This window comes from Cygnus atratus, chromosome 3 (genome assembly GCF_013377495.2).
Source record: "Cygnus atratus isolate AKBS03 ecotype Queensland, Australia chromosome 3, CAtr_DNAZoo_HiC_assembly, whole genome shotgun sequence".
Classification (NCBI taxonomy): Eukaryota; Metazoa; Chordata; class Aves; order Anseriformes; family Anatidae; genus Cygnus; species Cygnus atratus.
This window is the reverse complement of record NC_066364.1, coordinates 69,159,212-69,174,466: the sequence shown is the minus strand read 5'-3', so window position 1 is coordinate 69,174,466 and position 15,255 is coordinate 69,159,212. Positions and strand designations below refer to the sequence as shown.

The 15,255-nt window shown below is 39.6% G+C and overlaps 1 protein-coding gene and 1 long non-coding RNA gene across 3 annotated transcripts in view; one reads left to right on the top strand and one right to left on the bottom strand.

Moving 5' to 3' along the window:
* Positions 1-15,255, top strand: part of UST (uronyl 2-sulfotransferase) — a 167,406-nt gene that overhangs the window by 131,848 nt on the left and 20,303 nt on the right. The gene's annotated exons all lie outside the window — the stretch shown is intronic.
* On the bottom strand, positions 5,894-7,234 carry LOC126913245 (uncharacterized). The gene is made up of 3 exons (XR_007708033.1): positions 7,187-7,234; positions 7,012-7,088; positions 5,894-6,163 (listed from the first exon to the last, which is right to left on the bottom strand). It is a non-coding gene; the product is annotated as an uncharacterized LOC126913245 (long non-coding RNA).

Sequence of the window (15,255 nt, the reverse complement as noted above, 5' to 3'; positions counted from 1 at the left end):
AAATTAAGAGCACCTGCCTCCCACTGTAGGTAGTAAACTGCTGGTTGTATTCACGTCCATAAAACACTTGTGCTCCACAGGGTGGCCTTTGGACATGCCCATACCTGCACTTTTTGATCTGCTGGAGGCTGCTTTGGGCATCTTGAAAAGCATTTAAGATACAGCTGTGGGAGTTCTGGGTTAAACCCCTTCTTCTTCCTTCTCATTACAGGTGCTCTGGGTGGGCACCAGCTCACTACAGCTCCCATCCGAGCAAACTTGTTCTTATCAGGAACCTTCAGAGTAGCACAAATCAGTAAATATGGAAACTTTTTTTTCCTCATCTCTGCTTTTTTAACTATGGAAGTCTTATTCAAGTGTTTTTATCTCCTCTTTGTCTGCAGTAGGATTTGTCATCTGAGACAGTTTTTAATAACTTCTAATGAGAGACTCTTGCTCAGTGTTCTCCTAGCAAGAAAACAAAGCCTGGAGCCTTTTTACCATCAAAAAATACTTTGCTGTTATTGTTCCGAAGTAGAAGATCAGTAAATCTGTGTCTCTGTTGGTCAGATAGTAGGACATTTACATCAGAGAGAACATAAACTGAAGTTCAGCTGTCTATGTGTACATAAGCTGACAGGAGGAGACTGTGAAGGAAGGTAAACTTTTAAAGAAATTTCAGTGTCAGAGAACACTAGGAGAATAATTGTTCTCACTGCATTAATAACAATGCTTCCTTGAGCTAATCCATATGCCAAATATTTTGACTTGTGTATTTTATAACAATGTGCAACAAAATGTGACAGCTCTTTGTTGTACTAAAGCTTTCATTGGAACTATTAATCTTGTAGCATTCTTTACAGCTATAGGCTTCCTGTTTCGTTTTTTTGGTTTTTTTTTTTTCATTTTTCTACTCTCTCCTTGAGATTAAGTATCATGTTACTATCAATATCAAATCAAGCATTGCAAAGGGACTCCTCTTTTTTAAGTGCCTGTCTTGTCCAAAGTAAGAAACAGAATCACAGAATGGCCGAGATGGGAAGGAGCCCCTGAAGATCATCCAGTCCAACCCCCTGCCAAGCAGGATCACCTAGAGCACGCTTCCTACCTTGACAGCCACAACTGCTTTTGACAAGCGATCAAAAGTAGGGAGAGGATAGTGCAAAATATACACAGATAGAATTAAAAAAAAAAAAAAAAAGGTATTACTTTGTTTACTGGATTTCTGTTCTGTGCTAAGCAGTAGAAGTTGCTCGCTGTTCTGTCTTTCCCTTTTTTTTTTTTCCCCATCATTGGAGTAGATAGGGTCCAACTGCAGAGCCTTGGATTAGTTTTACTGCAGAATTTGAAAGTATTCCTTTGCAATGTGAAAGGCCCAAAATAGTTACAGAATAACTTGACATGCAGAATCTCTCCTCACTCTCAGGAGCACAACTGAAGGAAAAATAATTGGTCAGTCCTGTTCATTTTTGCTGGTTATAGCTTGTTTCCATGGTCTGGCTGGTAGCCAGAAAGCAGAGAATGCTTACACAGTTTATTTTTAAATGGGCATGGGTGGATTTTGTATCTTTGGTGTTTTAAAGGGGCAGAAAATACACACAATGCACAGCAGAACATGGAGGGTTTTTTGCCATTTCAACTTCTCTGACATGGGGTAAAAGTTAACAGCATCTAATGTAAAAGAATAGGCAATAAAAAGTTTTTATCGCCTCAGAAATAAGCCTTATCCTCTCACCTTTCTGTAGGAGTTCAGAAATTATCTTTGGCACTAGAAGCCCTATAAAAATGCTTCTTCTCAATACCAGAACGTTGTTTCTTGAACATTACACTTTGCTATGAAGGACATATAGATCTTACTGGAAAGCAAAAAGACCAACTTAGGCTTTTCAAACAGTTATTTTTACTGACTGTAATGAAATTACCGATACAGTCAGCTGGAACAAAATATATTGTTCAGGTAAAGTGTAAAATGATTTTTTTTAAAAATGTAATTCTTAAAGACAATCACATTTGCAGAGAATGGTTTTAAGTGTAGTAGTAATACTGTCCTAGGTAATATAAATATGCTGGTTTTCAAAATCCTTTTGTATTCATGAATGCTGGTGATAGAGGTTTTGTTTTGTTTTGTTTTATGAACTTCTTATTCTTTCTAAACTCAGTAAGGAGGGTGCTGCTCCCGTTTGTCTTTATTGCAAGGCTGAGATCCTGTGACACAGATAATAAACCCTTCTTTGGTAGAGTTAGGAAAAAGGTGAGATAAACTTCACTGAAGGTGTGACATGCCTTCAGATGGTTCTTGTGCTGGAAGTGGAAAAGAACATTTTTTCCACTCTTTGTCAAAATAAAACTCTTTGCAAGTGGAGAAAGCTGAGAGAGGCTTTTCTTTCCTTATCCCCCATTCATGACATCACTTGTTTAGCAGTGCTCCCCCAGAAGAGAAGGACATTTCTGATACCTTTAGTACTAAGTTCCTCAGCCAGCCTTTCTGCCATCCTGTTCTTAGAGTGCTCCAGCACCCAAGACGTGGATGCTCTGTATTTGGAAATGTTCAGGAACTGATTGTCATTGCTGTGATATGGAGAAATGAAAGGGAGGGCAGGAAGGATCCCTCTGTGTTTTCCATCCAAGAAATGAGAGGAAAGCCTTTGCAGATGTGACCTCTAAGAGCAAAAAACTCTTGAGTAGGAAAGGTTGAAAGAAGTCTGATGGAAGGAGGCAGTGATTTTTGTGCAGTGTTAAACAGTGATTGTCTTGTACTCTGCCTTTGTTCAATACAAAATGAAAATTAATAAAAAAAAGTTAGGTCAGGTGATCTGTAGCTTCTAATATTCTACCTACTTCTCAAGAGCCATACTTTCTGGAGAGGGCAGAGCTAGCACTGATAGGTGGAAAGAGGATACATTGGCCCATCTCTTGTGCACAAATACACCTCTCTCTCTCCTACAAGCGTCTTTACTCTTGATGTGAGAAGAAGAGCAGCTTGGATGAGATTAAATCTAAATTCTCAGATTTCTTGCATCACTTCTTTGCATCTCTTACTTTCTTAAAACAGAATATGGGAAAACTTGGAATACGTTCAAATACACAAAAACTTTGGAGACTCCAAATATGCTGTCTATTCTTTTGCCTCACGCTCTAAAACACCTTTGTGCTTTCCCTAAATAATACTGTGAAAAGGAATCACTACATATGAAAATTTTCTACAGAAGAGGAAAATCATAAACTGTGCTTGGAGGTAGTACATGAAGTTGGACATGGGAAGTAACTAGCTGTATAATGTTTTGATGGCATGTTTCCATCCATTATGTGGAGCAAAATAATTTTATGTGTGACTTAAAAAGTTTTGTCCAGAAGGTGGTGTAATCTCCCTGCTTTTTCTGGACTTTCAGGGAAGTTGAACACTGTGCCAGTGGTAACAGCACATGTGAAGTTACATTCGGCCTGGGTGGCGTTTTCTTCTTTATCACCCAACATCCTGTTCTGAAAAAGAAAATAAAAGCAGGAATGTGGACTAGCCATTCATTTCTTCTCCCTCTGATGTCTGAACTTTCAAAATTATCTAGAAGAATGCTTTAAAATAATCTGTATGCTAAAACAGGCAGTTTATGCTCTAGGAAAAGTGTTTAATTATGTTGTTGTTTATTGTATTGTAAAACAAATTCCCTGTTCTTTGTGTGCAAGAAAGATGGGGAGGGGAAGCCACAGCACATGTCCCAGGGGGATATTTGTTCCCCTTTTTGTCGATAGCATCTAGGACAGTTTACACAAAAAATCTGCTCTTTGGTTTGTTCTATAGAGCTGAGGACAGTGTAAAAAGCTGTAGATATATTATTTAGCTCTTCAGCCATGAAAATAAGGTTTAGAGAGCAGGAACAAAACCAGACTGCCTGATCTGGGGTGCCTTGAATTTAGTGGCTGCACCAATCAGTGATAAGCACGATCAGTGGAAATATTCTTCCTTTTTCCAATTCCATAAAAGGAAAATGTTGTTTTCTGACTTTCAGAAGATTCAAATCCCATTGTGAATAAACCAAGCTGTTTTAAGAATAGGAACTCTTGGAAGCATTTGAGTACTTCTAGACTTTCTCATGACTCTATTTTTCAAGAGAGCCTCTAGATCTTTTGAAGATTCATCTCAGAAACTAAACTTCTCTGTGGCAAGTTCTGCAGAAACAGTTGGCATCTCATAACAGCTGCAGTTTTTCATTCTGCTCAGGAAGGTGAAGCCAGCCCAGAGTATGTGTGTAATACATGGGAGACATAACTGTGGCACCAAAAGATTTATCCAGGATAGTTTAAATCTCATTGTTAAAATACCAGCAACACTGAAGTTGTGGCAATAGAGTCTGGCAAGGCTTTCCAAGCCCACAGGGAGCTTGTATGCATCCAGGATCAAGCCCGCTGTACGTACTGTTCCCTGCTAACATGTACTTATTAGATTGGAGTTAGTCCATATGTGCATGGTTATGCAGCAGAACATTTGTTTATAAATGGTCCAAAATGAATGGTGCCTTTTGAGCCGAAAAGTGAGGTAGCTAAGAGCTTGACATGGTTACGGCTCGCATCCAGGGTAAATCTGCTCCCTGAGCTTAGGGTGTAGGAAAGTGCAATTTATGGGTCCATCTGCCAAAATTATTGCTGTGGTTCTTTGTCCTGAAGTGAAGATGTAATGGAAGGTGAAGCCCCTGTTTCCTTGGGTCATCCTTTGAAAAAAGCTAGATCAGATGTTTCTCTTCTACTAAAGCTTCTAAACACATGAGCTCATTAGCTGTGACAACTTACAAGGTATTGCAGAGATAGGCTAAGTATGACATAGAATTACTCAGTCTTTCCTTTCTTTGTGCTATAATACATGCTAGCTGGATTAATATTGCTGGCTTGGGCACTAAGCTCAGTTCTAGTAGAAAAGGATTTCTGTAAGAGACTGAATCCGGTTTCTTGGCATGCTTGTCATAATTGTTCTCTCTGGAAACTCTTTGTTTCTTTGGCATGGTGTTCCCTTGATGCACAGCTCTCGCTGGGTGCTGGTTTCACCTGTTCTTTGTGAACCTTTGCAGAGACCAAGCCCATACATCTCTGGCTGGTGTTCAGAACTGCAGGCTGTGCTCTGCAACAGGCTCCCCTTTTCTTATTCCTCTCTGCCACCTTTTTCTGGTTATCAGTTGGCAAAATCTTTGCCTGAAGCCATTTTATTGTTTCTCATGCTCTTGTCTGTACCTCTCCACCATGAACAGAGTTTCCCCTCTCTAAACTTTCTGTGTAACACACTTGTATCTGTAGGTCTATGAAGGCCGAGACTACCTGCAGCTTCACCTTTGTCTTGTAGTGCAATTCCAAAAGACTTTAGTCTTCAGATCCTGCATTTCGTCCCCCATCTTCATGATGCATGCATTCTTTCAATTTCCTTTCATCAGATCTATTGACGGGCTGTCCAGTTTTGGACTAAACCCACACAGATGTAATTTCATACTTTCTTGGAGTAAAAACAAAATGTATTTGTGGTCTAAATCCCAAGGGGTGAGTCAGCCAAACCCTTGCATCCCACATGTCAAGAATTCATGTGTATTCTCTTGTGTCAGGAGATCATTCTGAAGCATTGATGCTGGTATCTTTCAAGAAACTATAATGTTTATCTAATGAGTGTATCAGTCACTAAAGATGTTATGGATTTGTAACAGTGCTTCTGCTATTCATCTGAGGTTGATTCCCTGATGCATCTTTTCAATGTTTCCTGTTCCTAGTATAACAAAATGAAAAATCCATGGGCAAGCAGCATTGTTAAAGCTCTGGGACACAGGGAAAGCTGCATGCAGGTACAGCATTAGTATCTTATAAATAATCTAGGGTCACTGATGACAGAATGCCACAAACTTTTTAATGGCAGACAATTCAAGCTTGCATTGACAGTTCATTCCTTCTTGAATAACTTACCAAATAAAATCATAATGCTATTTTAATCACTAACTACCAGCTAAACCTCTGTTACTGTGTATGCTTTTAAAATAGCATTTGAATAAAAATTATAGTAGTAACACTATGCAAATTGCTTCTTTGGCAACTTTGACCTCTCTTTAGGCAGCATAAGGCATAGTGGACAAGGTGGATGGCTGCTAAATTCCAATTAATAGGCATGCTTCTGGTCTCAACTACAGCTCCAGTACATTTGCACAGGTCTTCGTTTCACCTGCATGGAAACAACAGAATTGCACAAGGTGGCTGAGGCTGGAATATGAAGAACTTCTGTTACTAATAGGTCCATAACAACTCAAAATCTGGCATGATTATGACTCTGTGCCACCTTACATTTGCAGGGTTAGTGTTTTGGTAGAAATATCTTTAACTGAAGCAACAGTATGGAGCAGATCAGAGCTGACTATTCACTTTGCTTTCAGGAACATAATCATATTTTCCATGTTGAAAGAAGTGGTTGTATTTTAACCTCAGACTAATCACAAGTTGTGCCTATTATAGCAGCAATAGAATAGGTTACATGTTAAACTGATTATTCTTATCCCGGAGACACATTGCAAAAGCAATGTGAGTACCATCAGAAAGTATCTTTGATGGTTCTGAAATGTTTTGAAAAGTATTAAAGGTAAGGTAACTACAGGAAAGAAGTATAACTAAACAGATTTTACCTGTAATTTTTATACAGTAAAGATGAGTAGCCATTCCTAAGGAATTACTTGGACATAATCATAGCAATTGCATAATCATAGCAATTTAAAATCAAGTTTTTACAGTGATTAAAATTAGTTGCTATAATAACTAAAATGCTGTAATAACAAAAATAAGGAAAACATGAAAGACCATAAATTCTAACAAGTTGAATATGAAATTATAGCAAGTCATTTTCTTGCATGCAGCTTGCTAAAGGCATTAAAGCTAATACCAAAAGTTATTTTCAACCTGAACTGACTGGTCTGCCAGAGAGCTGGGAGAAGGGAGACAGTGGGTAGCTGGGAGAGGTGGCAGGCAGGCAGGCACTCTCAAGGAGCAGAAAGCCATCATAGAAAAGGTCACTGTACTTACCTTGCCTACAGGTAAAACATGAAGGCTCCATGTTGGGCCTATTCTTAGTAATGACAAGTATGAGGAGGCATCACAGACTGAAGGGTCAGTAGAAAGGGGTTTTATTAAAAATCAGTAATATTAAGGGGCAAGTGCCTAGTAATCCTCAAACTGTGAGTTGTTACCCCTTCCTCACCTACAAATGCCAAACACAGTCTGGGATCTGTGAGTCCCTGGATGATGGCGGTTCTTTTCTTGAGACTGAAGCATCCCAAGAGTGTACCTGTAAATAGATAAGTTACTACCAGAGTGGGAATCCTCTGGTCATCCAAAGACCTCTAAGTCACATTAAGACTACTGTGATTACTCTTACAAAAAAAAAAAAAAGTAAGAATTAGTAAATAAATTTCAGCGAAGCGTAAGGGTCGGCCCTTGGTTACAAAGTTAAAAGAATTAAAAATAAGGAAATGTATTACCAGTGTAGCTCTCAGCTGCTACACAAGAATCCTTTTGGTATGTCTCCCACCATCACTCCTGAGGGGATCATCTGCTCACTTGAGCAGAACTTCACACCATTCCTGTGCTTCTTCTTCAGAGCCCCTTTGCTGAAGACTGAGATCCCCTTTACCTGCCCTGGGGTAGGAGGCTGTTGTAATGCTGCTGAGCTGACCCCTTGCTCTTCCAAGAGGAAGTCTTCCTTGGAGTTCATGCTCCCCACTTCCTTTCCCAGTTGGAATTTTTCAGCCTTTTTGACCTGTCCCTCTTGAAATCTTCCTTTCCCAGAAGCAAGAGAAGAGGTTTTTACAAAATATGGCTAGGAAGATTCCTTTTTTCATCTTTTACTTTGTTCTTGGAGCTGAATCACACATTTACAAATGTAGTAGCAACGAGCATGTTCCCCTCCACTGCTCTCTGGCTCATCTTTCCTCTCTCAACCCTTTCTTCTGCATTGCAATCCTGTTGTATTCCGTAATTAGCGTGTTATTTCCAGTTGGGCTGCTTTTTCTATCCCCAACATTTGCACAATGGTTACTGCACTTTAAAAATGTCATATGAGTTGTACATATCTTTTTGGACTAACTCTGAGTAACTTTTCAGTTATTTGCAGATGCCATCTATAATACAGGTAACAGATTTGGTGCTAGGGCCTTTTTTTTTCTCCTCAGTTATCTTTCCTCCTTGGCAGGGTCAAGATGCTGCTGTCGTAGCCACTACTCACAAAGGATGTTTCTGAAACTGTAATTGCCAACTCTGCTGTGTGTCCTATCAATCCGCAGCTACACTGGAAGAATAGAAGGTAGTTAACACGACTCCAAGTTTTCAAAGGACTGAAATGGTATCTAGACAGCTGCAGATGAAAGAATCCCATTTAGGTACATCTAGAAATTATAAGAATGAATGAAATTAATAGACATTTGAGAAAATTCAATGTGGCTTTTGTAGAGCCTCAAAAATCAACTAGTTCCTTGAAGGAGTCAGCAAGTGCATGGATATAAGATGGCGCACATTTGATTTTCAGCAGGATCTGTTCAAAAGCTCTTAAGGAAAGTAAGTTGTCCAGCTGTGAGGAAAAAAAAATGTTCTCCTGAAAGATAGAATTGGTTAAAGTGGTAGGCATTAATTATCTGGTAGTCTCCCCTTACTTTAAACAAGCAGTGAAGTCCTGCAGGGACTGCTCAAGTCTGGGATAAATTTTCTCTTAAAAAGATGAGAATGGGGTTAGAGTGCTCACTGCCAATTTGAAATCTCCAGAAAGCAGCAAGAGCAACACTGAAGTGTTGTAGTGTTTGTAACAAAGAAAGCAATGTATTAAAATTTAGCTTATGTGTAGTTCAGGAGGTCTGTCCTCAGCACTCATGACTGCAGTCCCCTCATCTGCTAGGTCCTGGTTTGTGTCCAAGTCATTAGGAAAGTGCACAGATTGTCAGATAGGTGAGTATTTTTTTTTCTGCATAGAGAAGCGGTCTCCTACAGATCGCCTTAGTCACTGGACAGCAGCATTTCTATGGCAAAGAAGTTTTTATTGGAAGATAGGTCAAGCCATGGCTCAGTTTTTCTGGATAGCAGAAAATGATGACATAGGACAGAAAGGCTAAATCCTCGCTAAATCATAGGAGCAGCTGAAGGGAAGGCATTCACATCCGAGGTGATGTCCTAGCTGCAGACCAGAGAGCTCATGCAGCTGTAGTCCTGATCTACCTTTAATTGCAGATATGTCAGGAGCATCAGTACATACCTGCTCTTGCTCTGATTTATCAGTTCTCTTTCAAGTCCATGTTCAGGGTAGGCAGAAGATGGTAAGGACGACAGTGAAGCCAAACAAAGGCAGTTTTTCTGTAGAAACACTGGGCCTCTTTTGCCAGCTAGATTTACCAGAGGAAGCAAGAAACTGTTGAGATGGGCTCTGGTTTTCTAGCAGTGAGCAGCAGCTGTTTTGGTAGCAGTAGCAGCAGCTCATATAACAAATGTTTCATGATGAATGCAAACAAAAGCCAGCCCTGAAATTCCAGCTCCACTATGTACATAAAAAATATAAAACCAGTTCAAAATAACATAAGCACTCAACTTAAGGGATTTTTCCCCCCTCTAAATAAATTCCATATGAGCATTAGTGTTTGGTCTGCTCAGTTCTCCAGGGCTCACCCAGAAAACATTTTTATCATACAAGTTGAGGGCAAAAAGTAAGCATAAAAACAGACCAAGAAGAAAATATTTTTAAAAGAAGCGCACGTGCAAAGAGGTGTGTGGTTTGGGGGAAGGCTTTCAGAATACCAAACATGCTTACTCGAATGAAATTACTGCTGATGTTTGTGAGTTGGCTGAATTCACTTGCCTCCAAAGTAGGTCTCGGAGGAATTCTTTGTGCACCTCCACACAATTCGGTTTCTGAAGATGACTTGTGGTTTTAAAGGCATCTTCATGTCAGAAGAGTGTTATGCCCTCTAGCATGAATGTCTTTCCAGACAGCTAGTGGGAGGATTTCTGAGGAATGCAAGTTGCTGATGAGTGCATACTCAGGGGAAATGAGGGTATTGAAGAGAAAGAAAAAAAATAATAATTGGAGACTCAGGAGAAATAGAAGAGCTATCCAGGGGGCAGTGCCTTAAATAGGCATCTGCCTGCAGTTGCTCAGTTAAAACAAGTAAATGCAAGCATTTATCCATCCCTCCCTGCTTTGCTGCTTGTTGAAAGCCTGCAACAGCATCCGTTGTCTGTGACACAGTGCTCCCACTTTGTGCTCAGGACCTGAAATATTCTCTCTTCACAATCAATTTACTTTCCCCATGGCTTTCTGTGATTCCTCTGTTCTGGCTTCCCTGTAACTATTGGATTACTCAGCTCTTTGTATCCACCATAAAAAGAAACCTTTATTTCCTGTGCTATGCCAGGTCAATGAAAAAACAATGTGTCCCAATCCCACATCTTTTGTGGTATGAGTCCATACTTTTTGCGTAGTGAAAGTGTTGAATAGGTAATTGCAGTGGTCTGTTCTCTTCCATAGCTTTTCTCCCAGTTGAGTTTTGGAAGGTACGTGAATCTGCTGTGTGATCGTGTGATGTATGGTGCTCTAAGTATATGTGTACCTGTAAATCGTAACAAGTATTGCACCGTTGGTGTTACAGAGCATGAAAATGCAGGGCTTAGAGCAAAGTCTGTATGCTTGTCCCAGTCTCTTCTGCTCCTGCTGTTTGACTGTTTTGCTTCATTTACAGTCAGCTACATTATTTGATTTCTTGCTTTTCATTGAAAGGAAGGGAGAAGAGGAGAGGGATAACAAGCACCGTTGGACCTAGGAAAAAGGAAGGGAGGGAGGATTTTTCTTTGTTCCTAGCCAGGAAGAAGTGATAGGTTATTGGGAACGCTAGTGCAACATTAGGAAAATGTCTCTGAAGTGGGATTGATTAAAAAAAAAAAAAAAAAAAAAGCAGTTCCTTACTAGGATTCTCAGTGGCCTTCTCCCTAGGTGTTAGGAGCTAGAGTTCAATTTTCACAAGAGCGATGGTAAAACTTCTTTTCAATCACTTACTTAACTATTTGCCTTCTACTTTCTGTTTATTTCTTTCTCTTTTATTGCACCCTTTAATTTTGCATCCTGCTTCTCATTGCTTTTTATTTCTGATCTTTTTTTTCCTCTCTCTCTCCCTCTCCTCACAACTTCTTTATCCTCCTCCCAGTCATACATCAGATAGTTTTTCAATACGTAACAGGTAGTTTCAGCTGATGTCAGAAACTCTTGAGGTATATTGGAAATAAGGTTACTGCTGTCACTTGAATAGTGAATGTCACTTGCCTTTAGTAAGGCACTTGCCTTTAGTAAGGCAAGACCCCTTACTAAATTGGTAGCTGTTGTAGGATTCGTGTGGTCACACACAGGTCCTCGTGCTTTGCAGGACTGTGCTCCCATTGCTTTCAGGGCATTGGGGAGTTTCAAGGTTTACTGCTTGGGCAGGAGCATGCACTTTTTCTGCCATGTGGAATAGAGTGGAGGATTAATGCACGGCTGCTATATAGTATAAATCTCCTAAAAGCTAGTGGAAATTGGACATGACAATAGTGAGAACATAGCCAGAGCAAATTAATGTAAAATGTTGAATGAAAATGTTCACCGAAAACTCTGTTTTAACCTTAATACTACTAAATATTATTTCAGTGAAAATATTTTGAGGGGCTTTGTTTTCTTATTTGTATTTTTCAAGTTCTCTTCCACTCTCCACTGTCACTGTACATGCTGTGCCACTTTCACAGTAGCCGTGACTGATCTTTGGAGGGTCTTCAGACCCTTACCAAACCTGGTTCACTTCACTGGGTATTGACTTTATGTAATGTCAGGTACTTCATGAAGATAAACTGAATTCTACGTGGTTAGTGAACAGAAATGAACAGCTACTTTTCTCTTCAGGAGGTTGTTTGATGCCTTGAGTTTCTGACTGGAGTCCAGAAGTAGGAATATTTCTCTCTTGTGCTGTACACTTGTGTAAAGTTGGGTGCAGATGGATGCTGTGAAGGAGCTTGCAATTGGTATTGTTTGTAGGAGCAAAGAAGAGGTATGCTTATAAAAACAGAGGTTATGCCATGTCTTACTAGTATTCTCCTTGCCTATCCAATAGACAAATATGTGTATGTGACCGCTATTTGAGCTGCTCTGGGGAGGCGGGGGGAAATGTCTGGGTGTTTGGGTTTTGTTGGTTGGTTGGTTTGGTTTGGTTTTCGTAGCATTTTTTGTAATATTTTTTGCTGTGGTGTTTTCAGGAGCAAAGTGTATGGCCTGGTTCCCTGTACAGCAAAGAAATGCAGTAGAAGCTCAGGACTTCTTTGCCAAGAGCAAAGGAGATTGATGAAAAGAAAGATCTACTGCAGTAAAATCTTGGGAACCCCCTGTGTGGAGACAAAAGCAGCTGCTAGAAGAATGCTTAGAGAGAATGAACTGCAGAAGGCAGGAAATCTGAGGAAGGAGTTTGTATAGTAAAACTGAAGAGATCTTGAAGAGGGTGAAGTGTGGCAGGGCCAACTGGGGCATGATTAAATAAACTTGCTCGGATGTTTGACATTGGGGTAATTTTGCCAGCTGCCTGCTCCATGTTCTCTCCATGTGTGGTTTTTTTTGTATGCAACCACGTGTGAGGCGTCTCTGGTCTTGCCCTGTCCATAGCTCATGTTTCACTGCTTGAAAAGACCTCAATCATTTTTTCTGCACTGAATCCTAGTTCATAGTGACTATTGTTTGTCCAGTTTCACCATAAAGGTATCAGGTAATAGTGATTTACATGTCTTCGTTAGGGTTATTGTTTCAAGATTTGTGGATCCTTCCAGTGTTTTTTGTTTGTTTGTTTTTGTTTGTTTGTTTGTTTGTTTTTCTCTCCAAATTCTTAGCTTAAGCATTCCCATTCTGATTTTAGCCCAGTCAGATGTAGTGGTAAGTTCTGAGTGCCTGTGGTGCCAGTTAAATGCCAGTAGAGATAGGGTATAAACTGGGAATCCTGAATGCCAAAGAGCGCTTTGAAGAGGTCATGGTCTTTCCTATTTTGGGGTGCTCAGTTTAGCCCATGGTTCTCTATGCTAAACCAGCTGCTTTTCTTTACTGGCAGATTTCTCTTGTTCAGATTATTTTGTTTTATTTGCCAATGGCAAATGATTCTTTTCAGTCTGCATGGTGAAAAAGGGTGAAATGAGTGCTGTTGGTGTCCAAGAGCTTGACAGAAAGACATTATCCTGAATACCATCCAGATATACAAGTATACTCATCCTGATATACCAACAAAAGCTCCTGTGGAACTGCAAACCCTTTTCATAGTCAATCTCTTATTAGCTGAAAATAACAGGTACAAATTGCAGCTTGTACAGCTTTGCCTGTTTGGTGCGGCTATTCCAGTGCTAGGGGCTGATAGCAGAAAACCTGTCAAACTTTTGCAAACAGCTTACCAAACTGTCAGCCCAGTTCATCTAGAACTTCTAACAACAGAACAGCAGTGAAGTTGCAAAGTATATTTTTGTGTGTATTGAATTTCAGTATTTACTTGGCACTGCCTTCTGCTGCTGTTGGAATATAGCATGTGGTCCCCTGCTAGCTCCAGTACTTTCTGCAGTTGCAGAATATGTTATTTAGCCTATTTTAAGGGCAGACTCGCTACTTAGCCAAAGGTTCTGCTTTGAATTGCTGAAAATTATTTTCCTTGGTGCATGTTTTTGCAAGCTGCCTGTAGAAATCAATGGTTTGAATTCTTGTTTAATTCAGCTATTTAATTTACAGTCTGTTTCTGTTATCCTTCCAGACCACATCTTGGTGTACATCCCACTTGTTCAACAGGTTTTATTTTAACATAAATAAAAATGTAGAGCCTAGACACTTCGGATCTCATGCACAGAAAAGGAAAAACTCCGAGCCCCGTGCATCTTTTTATACTGTATACGTGTGAGCAATCTTGTGAAGAAATGGCACGATACATTGGTGTATTTTACTGGCAATTGGCAATGCCAGCCCAACATTTTGATTTCAAAGTAGAGGCAGAACTTACACAGCTTGCCATTAAAATCAAAGGAAGAATCTAGTATAGTGTCCATAAATCAGAGCAGACAGACTGGATAATTGAAGACAAAAGAAGCACAACAAACATGTTTTGATAAACAGATGGTGGACACTTTAAAGCATTGAAACTCAGTTTAATTTTTCCCATGCTACATAAATAGTCCTTTCACTTCCTTCAACCTCGTGGTTTTTCATTTCCCACTGTTACTCAGAGCAAATGAAAAAAAAATGTAGTTATGTTTATGAGGACTCTATTTGCTCAGTTTAGGGATTTTAGTTTCTGCAATAAATGTACTTAACAAAATTAAATGCTCTAGGCATATGCCAGAAATACTTTCAACCACTGTGGCAAGCAGATGGATGAAATGTCAGCTGAATATGATGTGCCTGGGTACCGTGTTTGTTCAGAAACTGATGACCGTAGTCACTGGCCACACCAGTGAGGAATATATTTTTAAAAGACCTCAGAAGCACAATTTCATAATCCCAATACTTATAGGAGAACTTGGCCTTCATTTAAACACTAAACTAGAGAGTTTTAAGGAGTTCTGGGACCTATGTACTCAACATTAAGAAAAAATCTGATTATAACCTGATTATACATGCATTAGTGTCCAAAGGAGAACAGAGCCTGTGTCAAAGTGCGGGCCCTATGGCCCTCCTGGCATGTATAAGGGCAGGTGCATATCCAACACGGTAGGTGTCCCTTCCACGTAAACTCACTCCAAGTCTCCCAGAGACAATCTCTTTGGTTTTGGATGGGCCACGACAAGGCTCCCTTGATTTTATTTTTTTATTGTTTCTGTTACTATGGAAACCCTGAATTTACCATTCTCTCAGATATGTTTTCCACAGAACTTCATTAAAATCTCAGCGTTTATTCTTCTGATAACCTTACAAATAGGATTTGGATTTCATAGATTCAGAATCCATTAGAGATGGGAATTTTTATTAGTTTTTAAGAAAAAAAATGAAAGATTAATATTTTTGAGGATTATCTGTTGAAAATGGGCACTGAAATGTTAACTCCCATTTTTAATAACATTTTCTATGTTACTTTACCAGATAAATTAAATTTACTTGTAGGTGCCACTCTTGCTTTCAGAATTAGCCAGTGAAGTTGAACAAATCTCTTGCACTGAACTGCCTTTGTTCTTAAAGTAAAAGAAGTATTCTCAGTCTGTGCTTTGGGACAAACAGATCTATGTTAAATCTATGTATTTACTTCTGACTCTTACATA